This window comes from Homalodisca vitripennis, chromosome 6 (genome assembly GCF_021130785.1).
Source record: "Homalodisca vitripennis isolate AUS2020 chromosome 6, UT_GWSS_2.1, whole genome shotgun sequence".
In the NCBI taxonomy this organism is placed as follows: domain Eukaryota; kingdom Metazoa; phylum Arthropoda; class Insecta; order Hemiptera; family Cicadellidae; genus Homalodisca; species Homalodisca vitripennis.
In genome coordinates this window covers 71,464,456-71,490,211 of record NC_060212.1, presented here as the reverse complement: position 1 = coordinate 71,490,211, position 25,756 = coordinate 71,464,456, and the positions used below count along the sequence as shown (strand labels likewise).

Genomic DNA, 25,756 nt, shown 5'->3' with positions numbered 1-25,756 from the left:
AGATAAATTAAATTCTTTTTATATGTTAATTATATAAATATATATAATATATATATATATATATATATATATATATATATATTAATATACTATAAATAAAGCCTGTATTTATACACAATAATAATTTCAGACACTGTAACAGTTTTTGAATGATTTTATTAGAGTTTTGAATTAATTTAATGATATTTAGATATCGGTTATTATTCATATTTCAGTTTGAATGAAGCATAAATTATTTGTATTCTGAGTTTAAAACAATGAGATTGTCAAGATGCATTAGTGTCTCTAATGTTTCAATTGTTAAGCAAACTAAAATTGTAAATAATATCCTGTTTTTAAAATAAAATGACGTTAATCGTAAAACATTTGCAAAACAAACAAAACCTCCTGAGATTGAAGAAACAAAAAGGTAACAAGAATTTGCTTTTAAAGGATCTCGGTTTGATTTATTTTATTTATTTGCTGAAACGGAGACAAAAGCTTTCCCTACCTGTCACCCAACCGAACGATTTTTTTGTTGGTCTTTGAGCATTCATTTATTAGAATATAATCTAGGTTAAAATTTAAGATGAACAATAAAAAAAAAACATTCGAACAATAAGAATTAGTTAAGCCGTTTTAGGTCTGCTACAACTATCCTTTAAAAGTCAAATATAACGCTTCTTTTTATTTTACGGATGTGTGGTATCTAGCTTGTCTACTGGAAAAGATAAGTTTTGGAATACGTCAATAGAGCAATCCCATACAAATAGTCCAAGATGCGAGAGGAAATTTTGCATTACATAAACATACATTTGGTCTTACTTAAAATCGATACAGAAATTTAAAAATATTCGTAAAATATATAAAACAAAACAGTACGCCTAACTCTTGGAGAAAGTTTTTCCGTATACGATAAGTGATATTTATAAAAATGTTAAACAATACTACTTTTGTCACTGTTTGTGTACATGAATATACCTATTATTATCAATGTAGGCCTGTATGTTTATTTATATAGTATATGTAAGTGTTGTTCGATGTGGTTTCAGAAGGCACTGACTGTGCTGTTTGAGAGCGCTCTGCACATCCTCTTCAGAGTGCTAAGGAACTTCTAAATCCTAACTTGTTAGTAGAAACGGTGTAATAAAATTTTACATTTTTAAAATTACATTTGTTAATTTTCTTTTTTTTTAATTTTACCACTAACATCTGGCTTAAGTTTGCTGTTTCGCACTGACGAGGTCCAGGAGGGAGCTCTTGCCTCCTGCTGCTCTCTCATCATAGGTGGTCGCAGACAGTTTCCAGGGGTTTCCTGCTCTGCTGGAAAGCTGGCCTCCATGAGTGAGCTGAACACCCCTAGTCAACATCTGTGATACCCTGCTATTTATTATTTATTTATTTGTTAATTCTTTTAGATTTGTTATTGTTGCCAGTTTATATTTTATTATTTACTTTTTAAAGTTTAGTTTTGAATGCTACTTAGGTTTTTATTTCTTGGTTTCATTAGGAGCCCGCCCTTAGCCGAAGGATACAGAGTGAAATTTTACAGTTCTTGTTTTAAATTATGGCTGTTTCCTAATTTTTTATCCAGGTGCACCTGAGACATATGACTGAAATTTTTATTTTAACTTTAGTTTATGAGTTTGTTTGATTTTGTATGGCCAATATTGTTGTCTTGATAGAAAGGGTTCGTACCTTGGTTAAAGAAAATCTTTTTCTCTACTCTGTGTTGGTGACCTCCAAGACTAGTAGTAAATGATATTCTGAGCACGCTATCCAGGTGTTTTGTTTCCTTCTAGGTTTAATTCTGATCCGCCATCCTCGTTCGCCACCATGGGGGCTCGCTTCCTAATTGTCTATTTTGGGTGTGCGAACGGAGATGTTCGGTTTCACTACTTCAAGCGTCCTACGGTTAGTTTCAGTTTAGTAGCTAATTTTATATTATAAAAACACATAGATCTTAGTTTTCAAATAACTATGAAATATACAGGCAATAAATTGTTAGCATTACAAATCATTATATTATAATAAATAACAGCCATCAATATAAACTATTACTTTATTAAACCATTTTCTGGACTTTATAATTGATCAAAAATCAATTCTTTGTTAATTGAGGTACGCGCAATTTATGAAGCTTTTTCTGAATTCTAGTGTTTTAGTCAATTACCGGTATTTAAGTTAATCGAGTTCCAAGCCTTCTCCATAGGTGCGACGATTCACAAAGATACGTTTGCAAAAAAATACGTTGCAATACTCAAAAACAGTGTTGTTAGTGTGGTGTAAAATTAATAAACCCATAGCTTTGTGCGGAACAAACAATGATCTCGAACAACTACCAATGTAGGGAAAGTGCGGTAAATCACGTAATATTGGCATCGTGATGTATGTGAGTCTGTGAGCGCCGTAATTTGAAAGCGTCCTAGCTTCAAAACGGATTGACAATATTTGTCAGGATTGCGAGTGACATGCTCGAGATTAAGAAAATATGTAATAGTTTATATTGGGTGGTCATTGTTAAACGTAGGCTATGGAGGGCGGCAATTCAGCTGGCCCCCAGTATATAGTGTTTTCAAGTTTCCTTAACCACTAATAATGAATTTTGGTACTTTAAATCCTTTTTCGGAAAATAAATTTAAAACTTTTTGAAATTAAGTTATTTGTATTTAAGGGAAAAATGCTTTATTATTCGGTGTTCGATTATAGTAAATGTAGGATTTTATTTTTTTTAAATAGAAGACAAACAGTAGGATACATTACTCAACAGTCAAGTACCAAGTGCACACGCTACTCTATTCAATAGTGACAGCACTTAGTTTATCTGTAAGAAGAGTATATATTACCCACACACAGTCACCGGTTGTTTTGTGGACTCCAGAATATATATATTATATATATATTAGAATATATATAAATATATAGCCTACATTTATAGTCTAATATGATTTAAAAATAAATGCATAAGGGAAGAAATTCGTAGGTAGTGGAACGAGATTCCCATATTGCGGCATGGACCTTTAATGCCTTAAACCCTGAACGAAAAACTCTTAAAAACCGAAATGCAACTGTGAATAACGGTTACTTTCAATAATCATGTTTGATTATTTTTGTCTCTTTTCAAGAGACAACATTAGAATTGTTTGTAATTAACCAATGTACTTACTATATAATTTGAGTGGTATATATTTATAGTAGCTAGTAGAAAACTGAACCAATAGGGAAAACAAAAAATAGGTGTGCCCAAATCAGGGTGTATACAATAACAGGAACGACATAAAAGCCAGCTATAATAATAATAATAATAGATAGAATAATAAGATTTGTTGTTCCTCTTAGAGCATCATAGAGTAAAAAGAGGTTTTTTGTTGTTGTGTTCAAATGGCAAGCAACATTCTTTTAGCCGTTGGAGTTTGGTATGAAAAGGTATTTTTTACTATGTATAGTCATTCAGAATATACAATTAAAGGTAAAATTTTTATTTTGAAAAAATTGTAGATGAAAGAAAAATATTGCGTGTCGTGGCTGTAAAGTTTTCTCCTGCCACCCTTAAGAGCATTGTCACCCTCCGTTCCGCTTCGTGAGGTTCAACTTTTCCCACAGGGTAGCAAACAATGACACTTTTCACCCTCTTATACTCAAATAACTGTTTTAGGGTTACTTCTTATTAAAGCATTACTCATGTGAAGGTCCTTTCATACATAGAATTATTGTTAATCCTTGCAAACCCTAACACTGTACCGGATTAAATAGAAAGCAAGAAAGTTTCGCGGGGTATTTCTGATTCTACACAATATCGTGATTAAATCACGGCAAATATAAAAGCGCATCAAAGTCCCACCAGGAGATAGAAGAGTATTGGATTTTATTTCTCTTGTTCAGATTAAAAGCTTCCGGGCTGGTTTGAGTTTACCCAGTGTTTATTTATTTCGTATTTCTGTCAGTTCACCAAGTATAAAATATTCCCTTTGAATTTAGTTCAATCAATTACATTTCACCCATCACATAAACGAATATTTCCTTTAAAAGGGACACGAATTTTCCATTAGCACTTGCAGAATCCAATAACGTTTACTGGCGAAACGTTAAAGTGGAAACAAAGCTTAAAATATAAACTTCCCAGTCGTCTGACATTTTTCCAAAGAAAATATTCATTTAAACTCGGTAACAATGATCTTAACTTATAAACTCCGACTTTTTATAAGCATTAAGTTTTTTATTAGAAAGATTACTTTATTTGATTTGTTTTCTCTTTTCCCATTTTGATTGTTTCATCATATTTATGGAATGATACTTAACCTATAAAAATGTTGGGGGGGGGGGTGGGGGGGGGGGGGGGTGGGGGGGGGGGGGGGTGGGGGGGGGGGGGGGTGGGGGGGGGGGGGGGTGGGGGGGGGGGGGGGTGGGGGGGGTGTTGGGGACCTGACACGAACAAAGTCCCACTAATTCATGATTTTGTGGGTGAAGAAAAAGTGAATATACAAACAACTGATCCAGTTGAAGTGTTTGGCAATATTTTTGACACCGCCCTGTTAGAAAAAATTGTCACATGGACAAACACCAGAGCTGGAATTCATGCGAGGGACACCTCTTTCCAAACATGCTCATCTAAACTTTTGGGAAAATGTTTCTGTTGAAGAATTGAAAAAATTTTTAGGTTTGTGTATGTTGATGGGTAATGTAAAACCTTCCATCTATAAAACACTATTGGTCCAAGGACGGCTTATATGAGCATCCTATCTTTGGCCGGACCATGTCCCGCAATCGTTTTGAATGTATTTTAAGATGTTTGTGTTTTTATGATCCAAACATAGACTCCACAGACAATAGGATGCATAAAATTGAGAATGTCCTCAATGATATCTTAGCAAACTCTGTTAGGGTTTACAGCCCTGGGAAGTCACTTTTCTCTAGATGAGGCTATGGTCCTCTTCAGAGGCCGACTGTCGTTTCGGCAGTATATAAAAAACAAATCACACAAGTACGGTATATAATACTGTACGAACTGACAACATCTGATGGATTCATTTTAAATATCATCATCTACTTAGGAAAGGGGACACTTATTGACAAAGAAAAGGGCCACGCCTTTGAAGTTGTGAGAAAGTTAATGCAGAACTACCTCGGCAAAGGCCACATAATCTTTCTCGACAATTTCTACAACAGCGTGGACCTGGCCGAGTACCTCATGACCAACCAGACTAACATGTGTGGTACTCTACAGTCAAATAGAGTTGGGAATCCGCAAGTTGTGGTGCAAAACAAAACTGAAAAAGGGGGAGTGTGTGAGCCGTCAAAGAGGTGACGTTACCGTCATGAAATGGCGAGATAAAAGAAATGTTTTGACTATTTCAACTTCAAATGGCCCCGAGATGGAGGAAACAAGAACAAAAAGGGGAGAAGTGATACCAAAAGCCCAGCATGGTTGTTCGCTACAACAAGGGTATGAGTGGGATTGATCGCAGTGATCAAATGATCTCTTATTATTCCACTCCTAGAAAGTCTCTTCGGTGGTACATAAAAATATTTTTCCACCTGCTAGATGTATCACTGTGGAACAGCACATTTATTTTTTCCAAATTGACAACGAAGAACAACCTATCTTGAATTTCAGAGACATTATTATAAAACAATACATTCATGTAGAACCCATTCCACGGAAACCTCGCCCCATCCTGCTCTTCACAGACGACTCATGCTCCTGTCAAGCTGGAAAAGCGACTGAGGTGCCATGTCTGCCGAGAAGCACACAATACAAGGAAGCAAACCTTTTATGCCTGCTCTATTTGCAAGGACTCTAAAGACAAACCATTTGGCCTTTGCATGCCAAACTTGTTTCAATCTATGGCATGAGAAGTAGGCCCAAACATCCAATTTTATCTCAAGTACACTTTTGTTTGAATTTATTTGTAATCTTTGTAATGTAAAAGTTTGATTTATATGTCTTATAAAATATGTAAAATAAACTTGTTCATGGAATAGGTGTGTTTTTTTGTTAAAAATTATCCTTGAATCTAAAGTATTTCAACAAATAAATAGTGGCTCATATTTGGGACACTCGGTCTATGATACCATTTTGATGCTATAGACCGACCGGCTCATATATGCGCCGTAATAAAATAATGCTAAAAACCGCAAAAAACAGAAAATATACATCAAATATATATATAATTAGGGTTATTACAAAGTATAATAACCTATTTAAACAAAATCTTACCATCGGTCTGTGATGAAGGGCACACCAATATTAACTTGGTCTGTGTGTAAAGATCGTATTTCTGACAGTCGGTCTCTCGTAATAACCCGGCCGGCGCATATATGCGCCGCTCGGTAGCGAACGTGTTAAAAAAATTCACAGAAATAAACTTACAAGTTTACAAAATGGTTGTTATTGCATACATAGTGTCTTCCCATTAAACTCTCCCATATTTACTAAAAACCTTTATAAAAAATTTGCAGTGAATATAAAAAGAGCCACCAATTACTTTGGTTCAGCTATAATGGTTAAATTACCTTTCTGTCAGCAATATACAAAGCTTCTGCCAGTTTGGCAAAGTTCTCGTTGATATGAACTTGTTGCAGTCCTCTTCCATCAGCTGCCAACCTTTTGTCCAGAGGAATTGTGTATCCCTGCACAGAAAACATATATATGAAACCCCTAATCCTTTTTTCCATTTATAGGCTTGTATTCTTTCAAATAAAGTTAATCTCACTGAAATGTACTGGATGCGCAAACAACTGTTTTCCACACCTGATTTTAAGTCAAATTTCTGACTTTCCAAAAACAGTGCTTTTGGTTTGGTTTTATGAATTGTATTATTAGTTAAAGTAAAAAATATAAAACGTTTGATAAAAAAATTAAATAAAAAATAAAAATTACAAGATTTAAAATAATGACTTTATCAGTACTAGCATACAATGGCGTATCTATTAAATTTAATGGAGTTGCAGAAACTGTCTAAGAAGAATAAAAATATAGATAAATACCCACAATTTATAGGGTAATAATTATTTTTTCAAGAGCCTCTATGAGTACATATAATATATGAATAGTAAAAAAATATCAGAAGAAACAAATAACTGAGAATCGGTCTTTGAAAGAATTTTTTATACCAGCATCATTATCAAATATTCAAATGTCTATAAATGCTTTCAAGCTGGATATTATATATTTTTTACAATGCATTTTGATATTAACATTAAAAATGTTTTCCCACATAAAAATGACGCAGATAATTTAGAACAGTATTAAGCAAACATAGCAGTAAAATTGGTTTTTTATTATTCATTGTAATAATTCATACAATGTTTGGTATATTTCTATAAAATATCTGAAGTTATTTCTGCCAAAATTACCTTGTACATTTTTAGTGTTCATTGTTAAAAAATACTATTCTTTAGAGAAATTACTTTCACTTATATAACTTACCTTAGCATTTTTCCAGTTTGATATGCAGGGTGGAATTTTCCATTCTTTCTGTTCTTTTACAGTTACCTACAAAGAAAAAGAACCAAATGTAAATACTTTCAATAATGATTCAACAGTAACATTAATGAATAAAAACCTTTAACTTTAGTGGAAAAATGTGCCAGACAACCTTACTAGCCATTATACAATATACAATTTACTGTAATTGTTTCATCAAAAACTGATTTTTCCTTTAATATATCAGGCACTAATAAACTTAGCATAGGCTAAAACAAATTGTTAAGTTGGTTAATTTAGAAATAACAGATCTGTGATACACCCAGTTTAAATTTCAGCACTGATCGACTTGGATGGTAGTTGAAAAAATTGATTAATTATTCTTCCTTAGAAGTAAGAGCAGACTTTACAGATCTGTTTTGCTTACATGTAGACAAATTACTGTTCTACAAGGGTGAGTCGAAACTAGAGGACTTTTACGTATACTCTCCTCAGTTAATTGATTACAATTACATATACTCACTTTTCTTGTTGGGGAATGCATGACTGGTGCTGGCGGGGAGGGTGGACCTCGAGGTATTTTTTTGTTGATTCTGTAAGAAAAAAATAACTACTAAAACAAAGTTGGAATAAATGAAGATTTCTAATTGAAGAATTTCCAATATTTTTAAAGTTTAATCATCTGTTTCTTAGTGCAAATTTTACAATTCAAAGGCGTATTTAGAAAGTAAGTAACTTTTTGAAAAAAATATTAGTAAAACAGTTTTGTAAGCCATTTATATTTTTATGGATAATTTTGATTAAATAGACAATCATAATTTTAAAATTGAATATAATTTTAGAGACTATAACAAGTTTTAATAATATACAACAGATTAATACTTTGACTTTCAATGATACTGTAATATATATAATATAAAATTTCAACTAACTTGAACTTTGGAGGTTCTATGGGATCTTTCTGGGCCTCTATCATTCGTATGACACGCTGCTTGGCCCCAGAATTGAAGGCAGACCCTTGCTGTGACGGTGTGTAGCGAATGTACTGGGCTGGAGCCTGAAAAATAATAATTAATGGTTATACAAACATACAGCCATTCCCACCAGACTACAGTAAGACCTTTGATTATCTAAACACTGACTATATCTGTTAGCTAAACTCTCAGCTCCAGGAGTAAAAAGAATCTCATGTGCCGGGTTCATAAAGCTACGCTAGGACTACTGTAAACTGATACTTGTTCTGAGAGTACTTGTTACCACAGACCAAAAATACCTGGTAAAGGTTACTGTTGCCATACAGATACTTTACATGGTTACCACAGTTTACTTCCTGGTACAAATAATCAAGACTCGTGTTCAGCAAATATACCACAAGAATTCATATTCTAAATCAATACAAGCACATTTTGTACTTGGCTACTGGGAGAAACAGGTACAGGTACAAGCAACAAGAGATAGTAAAAACTGACCTTACTTTCATTGTTCATGTGAAAAAATTCAAATATTAATAGTTCGGAAAAAATCAAATAATTATATGTGCATTGCAGTGTATTTTGTAAATAAAAATGTATTAATAAAATTTGAATTATTAATTTTTTATATTTTCCCTACATTAGATGTATAAATACATGCCTATAATGTATGATTATAGCAAATTTAAATAGCCTGTTTTATTTTTACTTTTTTTATCGTTTACAATACGGTTTGGTAAAAAAGATACTGACAGAAAAGTTTTGAGAAAACCCTTAGTGATGGCAAAATACACAAAATTTCACGTTTATTGCAATTTAGTTTAGCAATCCATTCTCGAGATATAACCCTGAATTATAACTAACGTTCAGCCCAATTCCATAAAGGGAACTGCACCATTACTGAACTCTTATCTAGTTCTGTGTACAAATAAAGCAATACAACAGTGTATTGAAGGAACCGACAGAACATACCCCTATTATCTGCGTTACTATGTTAAATAAAGAATTAAAATGTAATGTTTTTTATTTAATTTGTTTACAAAATATGTTTTTCCACGATTTTCTTGTTGCTATACTTTTTTAACCATAAGATCAATGTAGAAATAATTGCTAACGCTCAGCCAACTAGATTAACCAATTTGTTGCAGGTTCAGTAACCAACAAAAGAATCAGTAAGAGACCAATAAAAATAAAATATTACCGAATAATACACAATAATTATCTTAGAAAGTAAGGAAAACAACTTACAACTTTATCGGCACATCGGACAGGCATAGCAGCTGCTATCTTGCTGCTGGTAAGACGTTCTAAGGCTTGCCTAGTTTTCTCAGTGGTTTCGTCGATCTCATTGCTATCTGGTCGCTTGTAGTGAGGGGTCGTCTTCTGTTGTTACTTCCGCTGGCAGCAAGTCACTTAGTTTGGAGTAAATTATCTATAAAAAAAAAATGATATTACATTTATGCAATGGTATAAATGAAAAAAAAAAAACCACAAAATTAAGAAAATATGATTTTATAAGGTGTTTCTTCTTATCTGGTGCACAAAATCCTATAATAAAATAATTATGCATTTTGTATGCAGATCTGTGCCCACAAAATTATGTATAATTTTGAATGCTATGTTGCAGTAGAAACATCTTTAAATGTGTTATATTAATTAAGTTGGGGCTATTTTATTTCAACTATCATTCATAAAACAATTAAATTCCACAGTCTTTAGGCAAATTTATTGAGGGTATCTAGTTTGTTGCAAAATACAAGATCTGATCCACTCTATTAGTCCAGATATTTATTATTCAGAATGATTAAGTAGGCCTCATTTTACATACAGTTTTCTACATAGGATGTTTTCAGATGTGAGTAGGCCTACGTAAAAATCAGAGTAAAGCCTTTTTTGTCTTATACAAATGTGAAAACAGTGTATTGTTTTAAAAATCTTATGCATTTTGATGTTATCTATAATGGTCAAGTTGAATATCCTCTAGCCCAAACAACTGATTACATTCTGATTAAAACATGCACTGGAAAATTGCTTTTAGTTTAGGATAATAAGTCTGACAAATGAAAAACACTAACTTTTTCTTTAAAAATTGGACAGGTGAAGCTTATTTGCACACTAAGTACAAAATCCCACAACGTTAATAACCAGTTTCTTACCTTATCTTTTGAGTGACCTTGTCGTGCAATCACATCATACTTCACTTTCCCCTGAGCATCCAGCTGAACTGCGATTGCATTGGAGGACGATTCTTTGCTTTCTCGCCCCATGTTTAAAGGATACTGGGCTACGGAAATCTCAGGAAAAGCACCGCCATCTCCAAAGTCCTTGAAAAGAAAATTATAATTTTTATTTATTTCACCTTTAAAACAAACAAATTACAATAACAAATGGACAAATTTTGCTTCCAATAAGACAAACAATCACCTAACTTACAAGCAACTAATTCAAGGTTTCAAGTTCATTTATAATAATGTTATTACACACTAGGTCTAGAGTATTTTAAACTTTCATGGATCACACATTGTCACTAAACTTTGTACATATAATGATAAAAGTTTAGGCCTTAAGTCACAAATAGAACTTAAATATCATTAGGGCATTAAAACAATTTGTACTTTATATAAAGTATACAGATTATCTACTTAACAGCCATTCCACAAATACAGAGGACATAAGTGTAAAAACTAAAATAATTTTTTTCAACATTTAAATTAAGTTAACAATAAATAAAAATAGTATTTGAACAACACCTAATCATTTTTTCATTATCAAATAAAATTAAACATGTTTTTACCGTGGTTTAAACTTGGTGTTACTCTGTGGTTGCTACAGGGGTGATGATATTGGGTGAAATAAAGTCAAAAAAATCACTAACCATATGACACAATTTCAGTCTGCTGACTATTTGGAGGGAAACCAGCTCTTCTGCACATTTCAGAAATATAGTTTTCATTCTAATTTTATCGTTTATAGTAATGGATTTTTACTTGTTTTGAAGGAAGAGATTGAGTGTCCCGTCCGTCACAATAAAGGTAATTAAGTTTATTTTTACAAGTTATTAAAAATAAATGTGTGATTCAATAACAAATCTTCTATTCACTGAAGCACCCCGGCCTAACCTCAAAGTTTTTAGATTTTTCTAGTTCTGTTTCTAGTTTTTATTGAATTTTGAAAAATTGTCCCGTCCGTCACACTTTTTTTAGCAATATCTCTATACCCCATGCCCTAAATTCGTTGTTAATACTTAAATTTATTAACTAATGTTACTTTTTGAATGTACAAGTTACTAGGGCCTATCTAGGCCATTGTGAGATGAATCTAGGCTAATCTTATTTTTTAATTTTATGTAAAATAGTTTATTTCTCCCAATTTCAAAATATTATGACACCCTACTATTTGTAGATTGTAAGTTATACCTACACCTAGTTTTAATTAGAACTGTAGTTGTAGTACTGATTAGGCTTTGAGACTGTTTATGCAGTGAAATATTATTTGTAGCATTTAATTAACATTGTGCTGATTAATTTGACTGATTAAAAAAATTTCTAAAAGAGCTGATTAACTACAAGATCCCACACCAAATGTCAAAATATTAAACATTAATGTTAATAAAAGGGTTTTAGAGTCAGATAATGCCTTGCACATGGGCTTACAAAAAAAATGTCATGGAATATTTGCGACATCTTGTTGCGATATTGCAGTTCAACTAAAACATTGTGATTTCTTGTAATATTTATTTACTCTAAAAACTACACGAGTTTTTGTTGATTTCAGATATCTATGGAAATGGAGACAAATGAGCTTTTTAAAATCTAGGAGAGAAGGCGAGACTACGAAAACAACGAAGCAGAGAAAAAAAGAAGACGAATAAAGAAGCCTGGGAGAAGAGTTTGAAGAAAGATGCAGAGAGAAAGCGAATTCGAGAGCTAAGGAAAAGGAAAAGTTAGTTACAATTAGTTCTACAAGTGCAGGTAAGAAAGAAACTCAAACTTAAAAGATGCAAGGAATCTGAAAGAAAAAGAAAATTACAGGTTTAAAACAAAAAGAAAAGCTAGAACATGTATGTGATAAAAATAATGAACTTGGAAACTTTTTCAAACAGGCAAAAGCCTAGGAAAGGCTGTAGTTCGTGCAAAGAAATATTTTACCAAAAAGTCCTTCAAAAAAAAACTTGCTGTTGTAAGGAAAACTAGTTTATGAAAACTTCCAGCTGCCAAAAAAGTGATCGCTTTTTTATTAAAGAACATGTAGAGAAAAAGGACGGTTTTTGTCTAAGGAAACTGAAGAAAATAGTTATAGCTTTCTACAGCAGTGATACAGTCAGCAGACAAGTCCTGGAAAGAGAGACTACAAAACAGTCAAAGCAAAGTTTCAGGTTGAAAAAAGAAAAAATTGCAAATTCGGACATATGGTTATGACAGTAAAAGAAGCGTACGCTTTGTTTGTTGAGGAAAATCCTGGTATTGGTATCAAAAAAAGTAAATTTTATTCTCTAAGACCAATTCATATACGCTTGAGCTCAGAAATGCACATTAATGTATGTGTTTGCAAACTACATGCAAATTTTAATTTCCTTACTGAATCATTGTCTAAAGCTGTTGTAGGTTTTCCACCTACAGGTAAAGAACTGTTGGCCGCCATATGTTGTAACATAACAAGTGAAGCCTGTATGACCGAGAGTCTTGCAACAAATGCAAAGATACAAATTTTCTTGACTAAGTTTAGTTTGAATATAGATTTAGAGGCTCAAATTTTCTTGGAAGCAGTGGGGGAGAGGTAAATAAACGACCAGTTATAACATATGTAGAGGACTACTATTGGAGAAGCAATGGAAATGGTACAAAATATGTTAGGAAAGTTCAACAGTGCATTGCTACATAAAAAACGTACAGAGTGAGTATTTTGAGTACAAATAAGAAAAATGCAACACAAGGTGAAGCTGTCTTACAGATAGACTTTGCTGAAAAACTACAGTTGTATTGCCACAAGACGAAATACAGAGTGCACACTGGAGTAACATCTTGTAACCATTTTTACAGGTGTAGCATGGGTTCCCAATGGAAAACAATGTTATGCTTTGATTAGCAATAACCTTACACATGACAAGTTTTCAATTTGGTATTTTCTTAAAAAAATAATAAGTGATCTAAAACAACAGTTCAAAATTGAGGAAGTAGCGATTTTCTCAGACGGCTGTGCTGGCCAGTTTAAAAATCGTTATACATTATCCAATCTGACATTTCTGGACAAGGACTACCAAGTAACTGGAGAATGGTGTTTCTTTGCCACTTCTCATGGGAAGGGGGCAGTGGACGGTGTAGGTGGCACTGTGAAAGGATGGTGTGGGAACAAGTCAAATCCAGGCGCACAACAGTTACTTCTGCTGAAGAGTTTTTTGAGTGTTGTCAAAAAACAGTGTGAGGCAAACAAAATCAAAGTGATGTATGTTGATGTTAAAGATATTGAAGAGTGTCAAGAGTTATTGGAGTCTCGATGGGCAGCTGTCAGACCTATTCCTAAAGTCCAATCAATGCATTATTTACGGGCATCAACACTTTACCCAGGAAGTATTGTAGCCGGAAATACTGTGAAATCAGAGCTTCAACTCTCAGAGTCTTGGAACAGTCATGATGAGTCAATTAATGAAAAACTTTCTGATGAAGATTCCTTAGATTCTGACTTTCTCACTGAAAAATAAAAAGGTCCAATATTTAGATGTATATAGTTCTGAAGATGAGGATCTCATATTTAAGACCTAAACCTTTAAAAAAAGATGAAATAGAAGCTGGACAGTACATATTAGTAGAACTTGTAAGTGAAGGTAAACAGAAGAGAGCTCATAAGTATTTGGCTATAACCCAGGGGTGCGTAGAAGAAGACAACAACGTGGAGGTCTTGTTCATGAGAGATTAGTGCAGAAGACTAAAACAAGGACCAACTATTTGAAATAGACTCTTCTAAAACATACATAGTGTCTGTTTCAGAAATACAGGAGTTTTTGAGGGGCCAGAAGTAAAAGAATTGAGAAATAGTATTTATTCTATAAGTTTGCAAAGTCAAATCGAGCTGTAAGATGAAAAAACCTTGTAAATATTTAATTTCAATTATAACAGGTTCTAGTTGTAAGTAAATTTAAGTTAAATAGTTGAGTAAAAGTGTTCATGAATAAAAAAGTGTATTAAGTAACCGTTTGTTGTTTTTATACACAAGTAACCTTTTGTCCCGTCCGTCACGTCCCGTCCGTCCACACGTCAACTGCTAAATTTGAATTTTTTTGTTGTAACACAGAGTTTTTAAAATGGAATATAAAGCACATGATTACCAGAAAAACAACTTTACAAAACGTATATACTATTATTAAAAAAAAAAAAATTATTGTACAATTCACAGAAAAATGTAGTAAAAGTTAGTGTAGTTTCTGTAGTGTCAAATTACGTCCCGTCCGTCACACGCTTTAAAAATGCTGTAAACTCATTTATATTTCAAAGTATTTTTTTTTAAGTGAGTTTAAAAAATGCTTAAGATATGCTGAAAAAACTGCAGAAGGTTTTAATGCATGATAACTTTTTTTTATAGATTACTATAAGGAAATTTATCTCTCTGCTTGTCCCGTCCGTCACAATGGAATGGCTGTTAAGTAGCTTACATGATCGGGGGATTCGGCTTTTGTCCTAATTTCATTTGTTTCTCAAAAGTGATGATCATATTGAAATGACTGTCAGTCTAATACTGTAAGTTAAATATATAAAAATTTTACCTCTTGACTTCTTGGTATCCAACCCCTCCGTTGTCCATATGGCGGGGCTGTAGGACTGGCAGATACGAGGGCAGTAACAGGCCGAGACTTTGCCCGTTCATCGTCCCGGTCCCAAACAGGCTGAGATGGAGCTGGCAAAATGCTGAAAACCATTTTTAAAGATTGTAATTACTTTAAAAGATATGGCTGTAAAAGATAGCCTGTGTGTGCTTGAGTGAGTGTGTGTTAGATAATTTTCTATGTAATTTTTAAATATTTAAACAATATACTTTAGAGTACTTTTATTTCCAGAATTTTTAAGCAGACACAAAGTTTATAGGCTATTGCATAACAATTATTAAAATGTTTTAATTTCAGGTTATAAATCTCAAACATTCTGTTGATCTAGGGGACGGGGAGATATCAGAAGTTTCTGGATGGGGAAGAATAACAAACTAAAGAGAGATACATAAAAGAGGAGGCAGGAGGTAATAATATGGTTGGCAACATTCAAATGAGAATTTGAGCAGGAAGAATAGGCTGGGTATACTAACTGCATTTGAAGGTAAACATGAGTTTTACAGTGCTTTTTTTCTGTTTTTCATCATTTTGACCAAGTTTCTACCTCATGGTGAACATTATGAATTGTAAAATTTCCTTTGTTATTTTGCTCCTGATTGAGATACTACTTTGGAAAATTTAACTTTAATTTTAACTTGTAATAGGAATTTAAATTCTTTGAATACTTCTATAGTAGCAGCCATTGCCCTGCTACATAAAAATATAGTTCAAAGGTGAGTTTATAATATTTTTATCTTTCAAGCATAAAGAAGCATAAAGCATTAATAATCAGCTTTTGGAATTTTATAATTTACTGATCGGTATTATCTCGAGATATGTTTTTCATTGGGTTAGCGTCAAAGGTGCTACCATAGCCTGTACTGATAAACGGAGGCATTACTGTCAGCCCGTTCAATTACTGTTTCCTTTTTACATTTTTTTTTACTATATTAATTATTGACCTTTTCAAAATTTAATTGCTATCTTTTGGTTTTGATTTCCTTTATAATAAGCCTTTTTCTTCCACAAAAAAGGAACACATATTGCAAAGTGGCTAAAGTTATCAGTTACCTAACTTTAAACAAAACCTGACAGCTGACAAGATCAACCCGAGGATGCCGAAGGAGAAGGTGTTCATCAATGAGCACCTTTCACCAGCGAAACAAGCAACTCCTCTTCAAGACCAAGGAGGCTGCAAGGGACCGCGGCTACAAGTTCGTCTGGACCAAGGACGGGAAGATCTTCGCAACGGAAGGACAGCGCGGCGATAGAGTATTGAAGATCACTGGGTGATGTGAACGAGTGTTAGAGACATGTGAGTACAGAGATGTACATAGTTTGTATATAACTGTATCATATAGCAATCAGCCATGTATATAATTAGTTTTAGCATATGGACCCCAGAAAATAATATTTTGAATTTTGAATATTTAAGCAAGGATTTTTTTGCCTCCTCTGAAATTACATTTAGCTGCATCCATATAAATATTAGAAGTTTGAGACAAAATTTTGACATATTATTAGCCAGTTTAGCGAAATTAGACCGCGAAATAGATTTAATAGTTTTATCAGAAATCTGGATTTTCGAAGAAGAAATTTACTTGTACAATATACCGGGGATATTCTAGTTTTGCGAACTGTAACCAAACATACCGTAGTGGCGGGTATTATAGCATTCGTTCGTGATACATTTAGAACCAGAGACAAATGCATAAAAATGACCTCCGACCGATATTTTAATTCTAGTGCTTAAAATAAAAAATTATATTTTTAATATATTTTTGCATTTACAGACTACAAAGTCATACTGCACATAACTTCATTCAAGAAACTAGAACCTATATTAAACCAACTTTCAACAAATGTAATTTATCTGGGTGATGTTAATATTTGCATAAAAAAATACAATGCAGAGGCAGAAGTATATCTTTTCTTTAATGTACAATAATGCACATAACTTCATTCAAGAAGAACTAGAACCTATATTAAACCAACTTTCAACAAATGTAATTTATCTTGGGTGATGTTAATATTTGCATAAAAAAATACAATGCAGAGGCAGAAGTATATCTTTCTTTAATGTACAATAATGGATTTTCTTCCTTTATTAACAATCATACTAGAATATCGCCAGAATCTTTCCTCCTGCATAGACCATATTTTTATCAGACATAAAAATTTAAACAAATTTGTATCAGGAAACTTTAAGTCCGAAATTTTTACTGACCATAATTTAATAGCTTTGTTGATTAAAAACATTGCCAGTACAGCGTTTTATAATGCAATCCAAGAGGCCTTGTCATGTAGTAAGGACACTAAAGTAATTAGATATAAATATCAAAAAGCAAAATACAAAAGCCCTTGGATTAATGAGTACCTTTTGAAATAAAAATTGAAAGAAGAAACAAATTAAGTAAAATAAAAAGAAAAAGGCCATATGAACTTAGGGTTCAAAACATATTTCAGTAATTTAGTAAATAAACTCAATTTAGATATTACTAAGGGCGAAAGAAAAATATTATTCAAGTTTATTTGATGCGTGTAAAAGGTAACAGTGCTCAGCAGTGGAAGTTTGATTAACAGCCTAACTGATAAGACAGATAAGCAGCTGATAACGTGTGTTCAAGACAGTGACGGCAAACAGTGTAGAGGATCCACAACAATTGGCAAACATGTTCAATGAATACTTCATAAACGCTCCCTTATCACTAGTGGCCGGCTTGCCCGACACTGGTGGAGTGGATGCATCTGGTTGCGTTCTACCAAATAAACAGCCTGTTCTTATATCCCGTATGTGAACAAGAAATTCTTTAAAATAATCAAAATCTCTCAAGAATAAGAAATCAGTGGGCAGTGACTCTCTCTCGGTTCAGCTATTAAAGGAAATCGCTCCAGAAATTTTGTCATGTATTGGTACATTTAATTAATATTAGCTTCTTAACAGGGGAATTCCCAACCAAATTAAAAGAAAGTATTGTTGTACCAATCTTTAAGAATGGTAAGCGGGGACCTCCTACAAAACTATAGACCGATTGCTTTGCTTTCTGTGCTTATCGAAGGTGTTTGAGAGAGCAATGAAAATAAGGCTCCTAGAATTTTTAAATAAACAACATTTTTTTCAGTACAAAACAATTTGGCTTTACTAAGGGGAAAAATACCGAGTTGGCAATAGTGGATTTTACTGAAGGCGTATACAAGGGTTTTAACAATGGCGAAAAAAAACATCGGGGATGTTTATAGACTTCTCTAAAGCCTTCGACCTTGTCGATCACGAAATTTTACTTGGAAAATTAGAAATAGCTGGGATAAGAGGCATTCCCTTGATGTGGTTCAGAAGCTACCTATTTGGCCGCTCACAGCAAGTACGTATTCAGCAAAATTTAAGTCCAACCAAAAATAATAACAAAAGGCGTACCTCAGGGGTCCGTGCTCTCTGCCTCTTTATTCTTAGTGTTTATAAACAGCCTATTAAATATCCCAATTGTAACGGAAAAATCAGTGCTTTTGCTGACGACGTCTCACTTCGTTACACAAATAAACATTGGGCTCCCATTTGGACACAAATAACTGAGGATCTCAAATCACTTCGAAATTGGTGCAACAATAATAAAATGGTAATTAACGTTTCCAAGACCAAAATTGTAAATTTTGACCTTAGAGGGTTTTCTTTCGACACGGATTTACATTTTCACGTCGTTAATGAGTGCATCCAACCTTGCGATTGTGTTAAAAATTGAGCAAGTTAATCAATTAAAAAATATCTTGGTGTTTACATAGACGATAAACTTTCATGGAAAACTCATACTTCACACAATTACAGATAAAACTCAGGAAAAACATAAGGAAATTTTTATTTTTTAAGAAATATTGTAAATTTAAATCTTATGCGGACCCTTTATTTTTTACTTATAGAGTCAAGACTAAACTATGGAATTGAAAACTGGGGAGGGACAGACAAAGTGTCCATTAATCCATTAATAGTAACGCAAAATTATTTTGTGCGTATAATTACCTTCCAACCAAAACGTGCCTCTGCTCCTCCATTATACAACCACTTAAAGATTCTTCCCTTAAGTCATTTATTTGTCTACAAAGTCTTAAAAATATTTTTTAATAGAAGTGGAAATTATGGCATCGACAGAGCCTATAACAATACTAGAAGTGTGGCTCACGGGCTCTACACTCATCCTAAAGTAAAAAAAAAATCTATTTTTAAAAAGAGTTTCATTTTTTTTGGGCCCCAAAATTTACAATCAATTGCCAAATTTCATTAAAATAAACAATAAAAACTGCAAACAATTTTTGGATAAAGTTAGAAAATGGTTACTGACTAAAGATGATGTAAGTTATTTATTTATGATTTTATCGTAAGCTGTAATTAAAAACAGGTTAGAATAGATATAGATATAGAATAGATAGAAACAGGTATCATTAGATTGAGTTATTTTCCACACTTTAATCTGTATGTAAAATAGAGTATCTTTTTTTTCACTTAGAAGTGGTAGATGAAACAATTATGTGGTGTAATACTTTAATTTAATTTTACGTTTTATTATGTTTTTTTTAAAGTATATATTATTTTTGTAAAAAGAGTTATTTTAGCAATAGCAAGCAATAGATTGCGAGTGCTGTGGTGTCCGACCAGGTACACAAGAAGATAGCTATGTAGACTGACTGTCAGTGTAAAACACTTAGTTAAGTTTTCTTTGCTCTAGCCATCGCTACTTGTTCAGATGGCTAGTATTTCCACCATTTCATTTATTGTCAATTTGTACAAAGTTTGGAATAAAATATTTCTTTCTTTCCTTATGAGGTACTTTGGGATTATACCAACCACAACCAGACATGAATCCTTATTTGACATTTTGCTTCTACTGATTACTAGATTAGCGTAGAAACAATATTTCGTCAATATAAAACAGGAATTGTCTTATCGCAAACCCCTCCCCATCCTCAGACAAAGGTCAAAGTCGAGCGGTCTAGTAGATAACATGATTGCAGAGTCTCGCCGCCCGTTCAACTGGTGCGTCGCTTTTGTTGTACTGTACTTCCGTGTTTTACCCCTACATTTCTCCAAACATAAAAATTCAACAAAAACAAACATTACTAAACAAAAACTAAACTCTTTATTGAAAAAAAACACACAAAACTTGTTTTTTATTCTTGATTACACTCCGTCACCCAAAATGCGAGTGCCTCCACCAAAGGTGCTGCCGAAGTCCGCACTGATGTCAACGAAAGAAAAACATCCCTCAAGATAGTAGGCCTACCTATAAGTAAAATATCAAATTTTAAAGGCGCTGATCAGAAATATAAATTGAATTGTAATGGAAAGGCAATTATGTAGCGTGCAAAAAACTTAAATAATCATGTGATGCCGCGCGGCCTGCCGTATTCGGGATTCTCGAGAAAGATAAGATAACATCGACAACAATACCGATCACAATACCTGGAAATGCTTGTTGATTGATGGAATGTTAGTTCTGTTACTCAACTACAATGTTTTATAACGTTCTAAGTTCATTGAAAAAAGTGTAAGCGTTGGGGGCATATAACGAAATCTGACCCCATTAACAATTTGATAATCGTTGTAAGTTTGTAATTAAAGAGTTGTTTTTTCGTTCTATCATGTTTGTTTCTATAAATTTATATTTTTGTGTTCTTCATACTGGTGTGGTCGGTATAATCCTAAAGTACCCCCTTATGATTCCTCAGAATTAACCCTTTAAGCGTCATGAAAAATTAGACCTGTTCTTTGATAAAGTTACAATTTTTTAAAATTTCCAATCTGTAAAGTTAAATTTATTTTCGTTTCTGCATGTCAAAATAGAGTTATTTAACGGTAAATAAAATTTGTTTAGCCTTTTTTAGATTACCTAGGATAATTTTTAACTTTTGAGAATATCGTAGAATAGCAGTGTAGTTGTCACTAATATTTTTATAATTTATTCAGTAAGTATGGGAATGAAACACAGTTTTATAGATAAACGTATACTATATTACAAACCAATAAAATTAGAAAAATACAAAAGTAGACAAAGAGTGTTTATTTGGTGGCGGGCTGTCACAACTGACATTCCGCGCGTCTCCCGCAAGCCACTGTTATCGCGTGGACTTTGAACCTTCTTATCGCTCGGCAACCTGTAGGACAGCCTTGCAGGGCTTGAATTATGTTTCTTGCTTTGTGATAACATCCTTTTGACCGTAGTAAAATATTAAAAAGTTTGGGGTTGACCAAGTAATTACTCAGAATTACCAACTCTTCAAATTCCGAATCGTCTGGATTCGCCATTCACACGAATAATGGTAAAAAACACTAAATAAATACTGGAAACTGCTGTATTTAATATGAATAATTTACTTTAAAAAGAATAAGACACAACAGAAAATTAGTGATAACCGAAATACATATGCGTGTACCGGACGCTTCTCACTAACAACTGGCTAGATGCCTTGACGGGAGCTCCCGTCAATGACTTTGTGAAAGGCGCGGGGCCACGCCCGCTAGACAGTGTTTGGCCAATTAGAAGCAACTGCCACTCCCATTGTAACAGAATTTGAGGCAGGGCAACCCGTCTGTATGTCGCATGACTACTAGAACCATCTAGCAGCAAAATATTCAACTAACATAGCAGTAAGAAAATAAAGAATGCAAAAAACGCGGATCCACGGCAATAACGTTTTGAGCTTGTAGTGGCCCTCCGCGGATCCGCGTCAATAACGCTGGAAAGGTTAAGGAATTGATTATCTAGGCTAAAGTGGTACTTTTAACTATAAAATTGAGAAATGATAACTGCTTTTTAATGTTGTCTTTACAACATTACTTACTATTGAAGTTGTAAGTTCAATATTAAAAGTGAATATTGCACTCACTATGAGCAGCGCAATAAGTTAGGCTATTTTGTTGCTCTTGATATGTACTGTGAATTACATAGTCTGGATTGTGGCTGTGAATTACCAGAGTCGTCGTCCCTTGTCTTTTGATATGTAAAATATCAAATAATTTGAGTAAGGGAGTTTTGCCCCAAAAGAGCAGTTAATGACTGTTGACAATAGTGAATACCAAACTGACATGAAGAATTTTGGCCACCAGTGGAAACACTGCAGTATAGTAAGTGGCCACCACCACTATCGAATCAGGTTCCAAACCATCAATCAAAAATAGCCTACCTAAGCTGACTTATTGAGTACAAAAAATTCTAATTACAGTTAGGCCTATTTACAATCACTTATTGCCAATTTTCTAAATTAATTCAAACAAAGTAAAATCATTTGGCCTAATTACAATGGTATTGTAGCCTACATGTATTATTAGTGTCACAAGCTTTCATACAAGTTTATGCTTTAACCCTTCGTACGCTGAAAGCAAGATGTATAAAATTGCTCTAATGCTCAATAAAAAAAAAAAAAATAATTTTTAATTTTTTCAAAGTTATATAATTTTTTAGGTTTATTGGTCTAGCAACTGATGAAAACACATGATAGTTTTTGTATTGCTTTTATTTTATTTAGGCCTACATATGAGTACATATACATGCAGTATATAAAGTCCAATAAACTTTTCTGAAAGTAGCAAAAGTTAGCACAATCACAGTAATTCATATTATTTATACAAAATTAGTAGATAATGAAGGGAAAAAATTCATGACAAATATAGAATATATAAAGAACACAAAATGGTACAAAAATAAAAAAGGGACACTAATATTGGGACTTGTGTGTGGCAAATCTCAAAACACTCATCTGGGTGGAGGGCAGGCTTGGCCTCACATGTTTTACATAGGCTACATATATAGTTTATCACATTATTGATATGGATAGCCTAACCTCGCACAATAGAAAGCTAAAGCAGTATAGCAGGTTATAAACAATAAACAACAGTACATAGCGGCAGCTGACTGTCACGTGCGAGTATTTCCACTTAGAGCTTACAGCTTGCTCACTGGCGATGGCGCGGACTGACAAAGCAAACAAAAGCTTCTGTTGTGATCGGTCCCAGCTGTTTTGATCAGTCACGCTTCACATTGCGTCATATTAGAACACCAAATATTCACTCTCAGCATTCTGGTGGCAATTTGTAGAACTAACGTAAATATATTGCGTTGTCAGGGGATTCCGCGATCTATTCCGCTTAGAACGTTTCGAGTTATATTTACTCGGCGGAATATTCCACTTACAGCGTACGAAGGGTTAAAATAGTAAAAAGTAGTCTAACTAAATGTTTCAATGTTTTCTACATGTTAGGCTTTATTTTAAAAATACACATAACCTAGGTAATTTTGTATGCATCATTAAATAATTCTCTGTTTGGATATGAAAACAGCTCAACTAGGCTACTCTGTAATTTGAAATATACTAAAATATAATTCCGGTTAGACATTTTGTTGTCGGTAGTTTAGATAATCATGAATCACGATGATTCGATTACGGTCATGGCTATTATACTGCTGCCGTGTGGACTGTAGCACCACAACAAATCACCTTAGCATAATATCTCCTTTAACTTACATATTTGTATCTAGGCCTATCCATAGCCAAGATGGATTATGTAACACAGGCTAGCCTATATTAATTGTACTGTTGCTTAAAATGATCCCTAATTCTTTATTACTATTAGCCAGAATAAAATCGGTAGTATAACTAAGTCTAAGGTAGACTGTAATAAGCGGCCTGTGACACTAGTTATTTAATTGACTATTATCGAATGGTTTGATTGTTTTTATCCGAATGATAATTTGAAATTTTATATAACAATTTATTTAGCTTCGCATATTATTTCAACTTACTAGTTATTGTAATTTTAATGTAAGTTAAACAATAAACAAGAAGTAATTCATATTTAGGGATTTCAAAAATGGCAATTAATATGAGGAAAATTTGTAAGATATTTTCTCACAAGTAATGAAATTTGTTTGTGGCTTTGGGTAGGGTCCAATAAGCGGACCCGGTTTTTTTATATCGAAATTGGCAAACGATATTACTTAATCATAACCATCGATATAATCACTCGATACTGATGAATTATTTTTAACAACTTAAATAATCTATATGAACAGCTGTAAACACTTTCAAATAATACAATTAAGGTAATATTTTAAATTTCACGTAACATTGTGTATTAAAATGGCCGTCAATCTTAGGAAGCTTCACGAAATTGCTTTAAAAGACGATAAAATATGTTTTTTATGGCTTCAGGGTGTTGGGTTAGTACCTAAGAATCCATTATGTGATATTTGTGGAAAGGTAACAAATGTAACTGTCAGAGGAGCTAACATGGTCGTCTTCAGATGCAAAAAAAGAAGGTAATGGTGGACACAACTTTAGTAAAAACGTTTTCGTTCTGTTTCATTTAGTTAAAGTTATGAGTTTCCCTGATTTTGGTTATGTTCATTTATTATTTGTTATCATTAAATTCACATTTTAATTTAAACATATGATTGTTATTACTTTTATATCGATTGATAGTCTATGATTCGATATGCGAATATTAGGTATCGATTATTATATTCTTCGATATAAAAAACCGGGTCCGCTTATTGGACCGTACCCGTGGCTTTAACTGGTGGGTTTGGCTGCCAGTAACAAATGGGGTGAATTCTTTCCTCCATTTCAAAAAAGCAGTTACTTATTAATATCAAGCTGGACAAGTTATAAATATTGCAAGGTTTCTAATAATAAATAGGCCCTACAGTGTGTATAGCCCATATAATTATACACTACATATTAAGTTGGATAATATATATCAAATTTTTCAATAATAGCAATTGAATAACAAGTATGATGCTTATTAAAGTCAACCCCCAAGTCTATTCTATAGGCTATTTCAAGTAATCCTAGGCATACTTAACCTAGCCTTCACTATGTAGCACAAAGTATTGCCATTTTTAAAATGATACTGATACAGTAGATGCTAAGACTATTTATGGCTAAAAGCATATTTGGTAGTATATTAAATAAAAGCACATTTTATTTAAAACTAGTAAACTATTGTACAAACATACTAGGCCTACTTACCTTGAAAGTGATACAGCCATTTCGGAAATTACAGACGATCTGCTTCAAAAGTTTACAATACTCTACCACAATTACAACTGTAAATTAAATAAAACCATAATTTAATACGAAATACGATTACAAAATAACACTATGCGGTACACACAAAACGTCACCCCGACTAATTAACAATCACCAAATCTATCACGTCCACTCTACTTCTTTCACAATGTCACAGTCACAGTGATCTTTCTTATTTGGTTGAAGTTGAAGACAAAGGAATCCATTTTGTTTGAGGTATTGTGCGTCATTGGCCAAGAACTATTGCCAACCCACAGAATCTAATTTACGTCATTGGCCAAAAACTATTGCCAACCGACAGAATCTCATTTACTTTCTAAAGATAGTCCTGCAAGACAGTAACTATTATTTAATACAAATAACGTCCGAGTATCATGTACTGATACAAAACATATGTAGATTTAAGAGTATATATTTATTTTATTATATTTATATTTTGTATAAGCTCTACAAAACTACAGTGTACAATAACAATTGTCTATGTACACCATATCTCCTGGATACAGTATC

At 33.2% G+C, this 25,756-nt stretch overlaps 1 pseudogene; it reads right to left on the bottom strand.

Moving 5' to 3' along the window:
* Positions 1 to 1,196: 1,196 nt before the first annotated feature.
* Positions 1,197 to 25,433, bottom strand: LOC124365425 (annotated as a pseudogene).
* Positions 25,434 to 25,756: the final 323 nt, after the last annotated feature.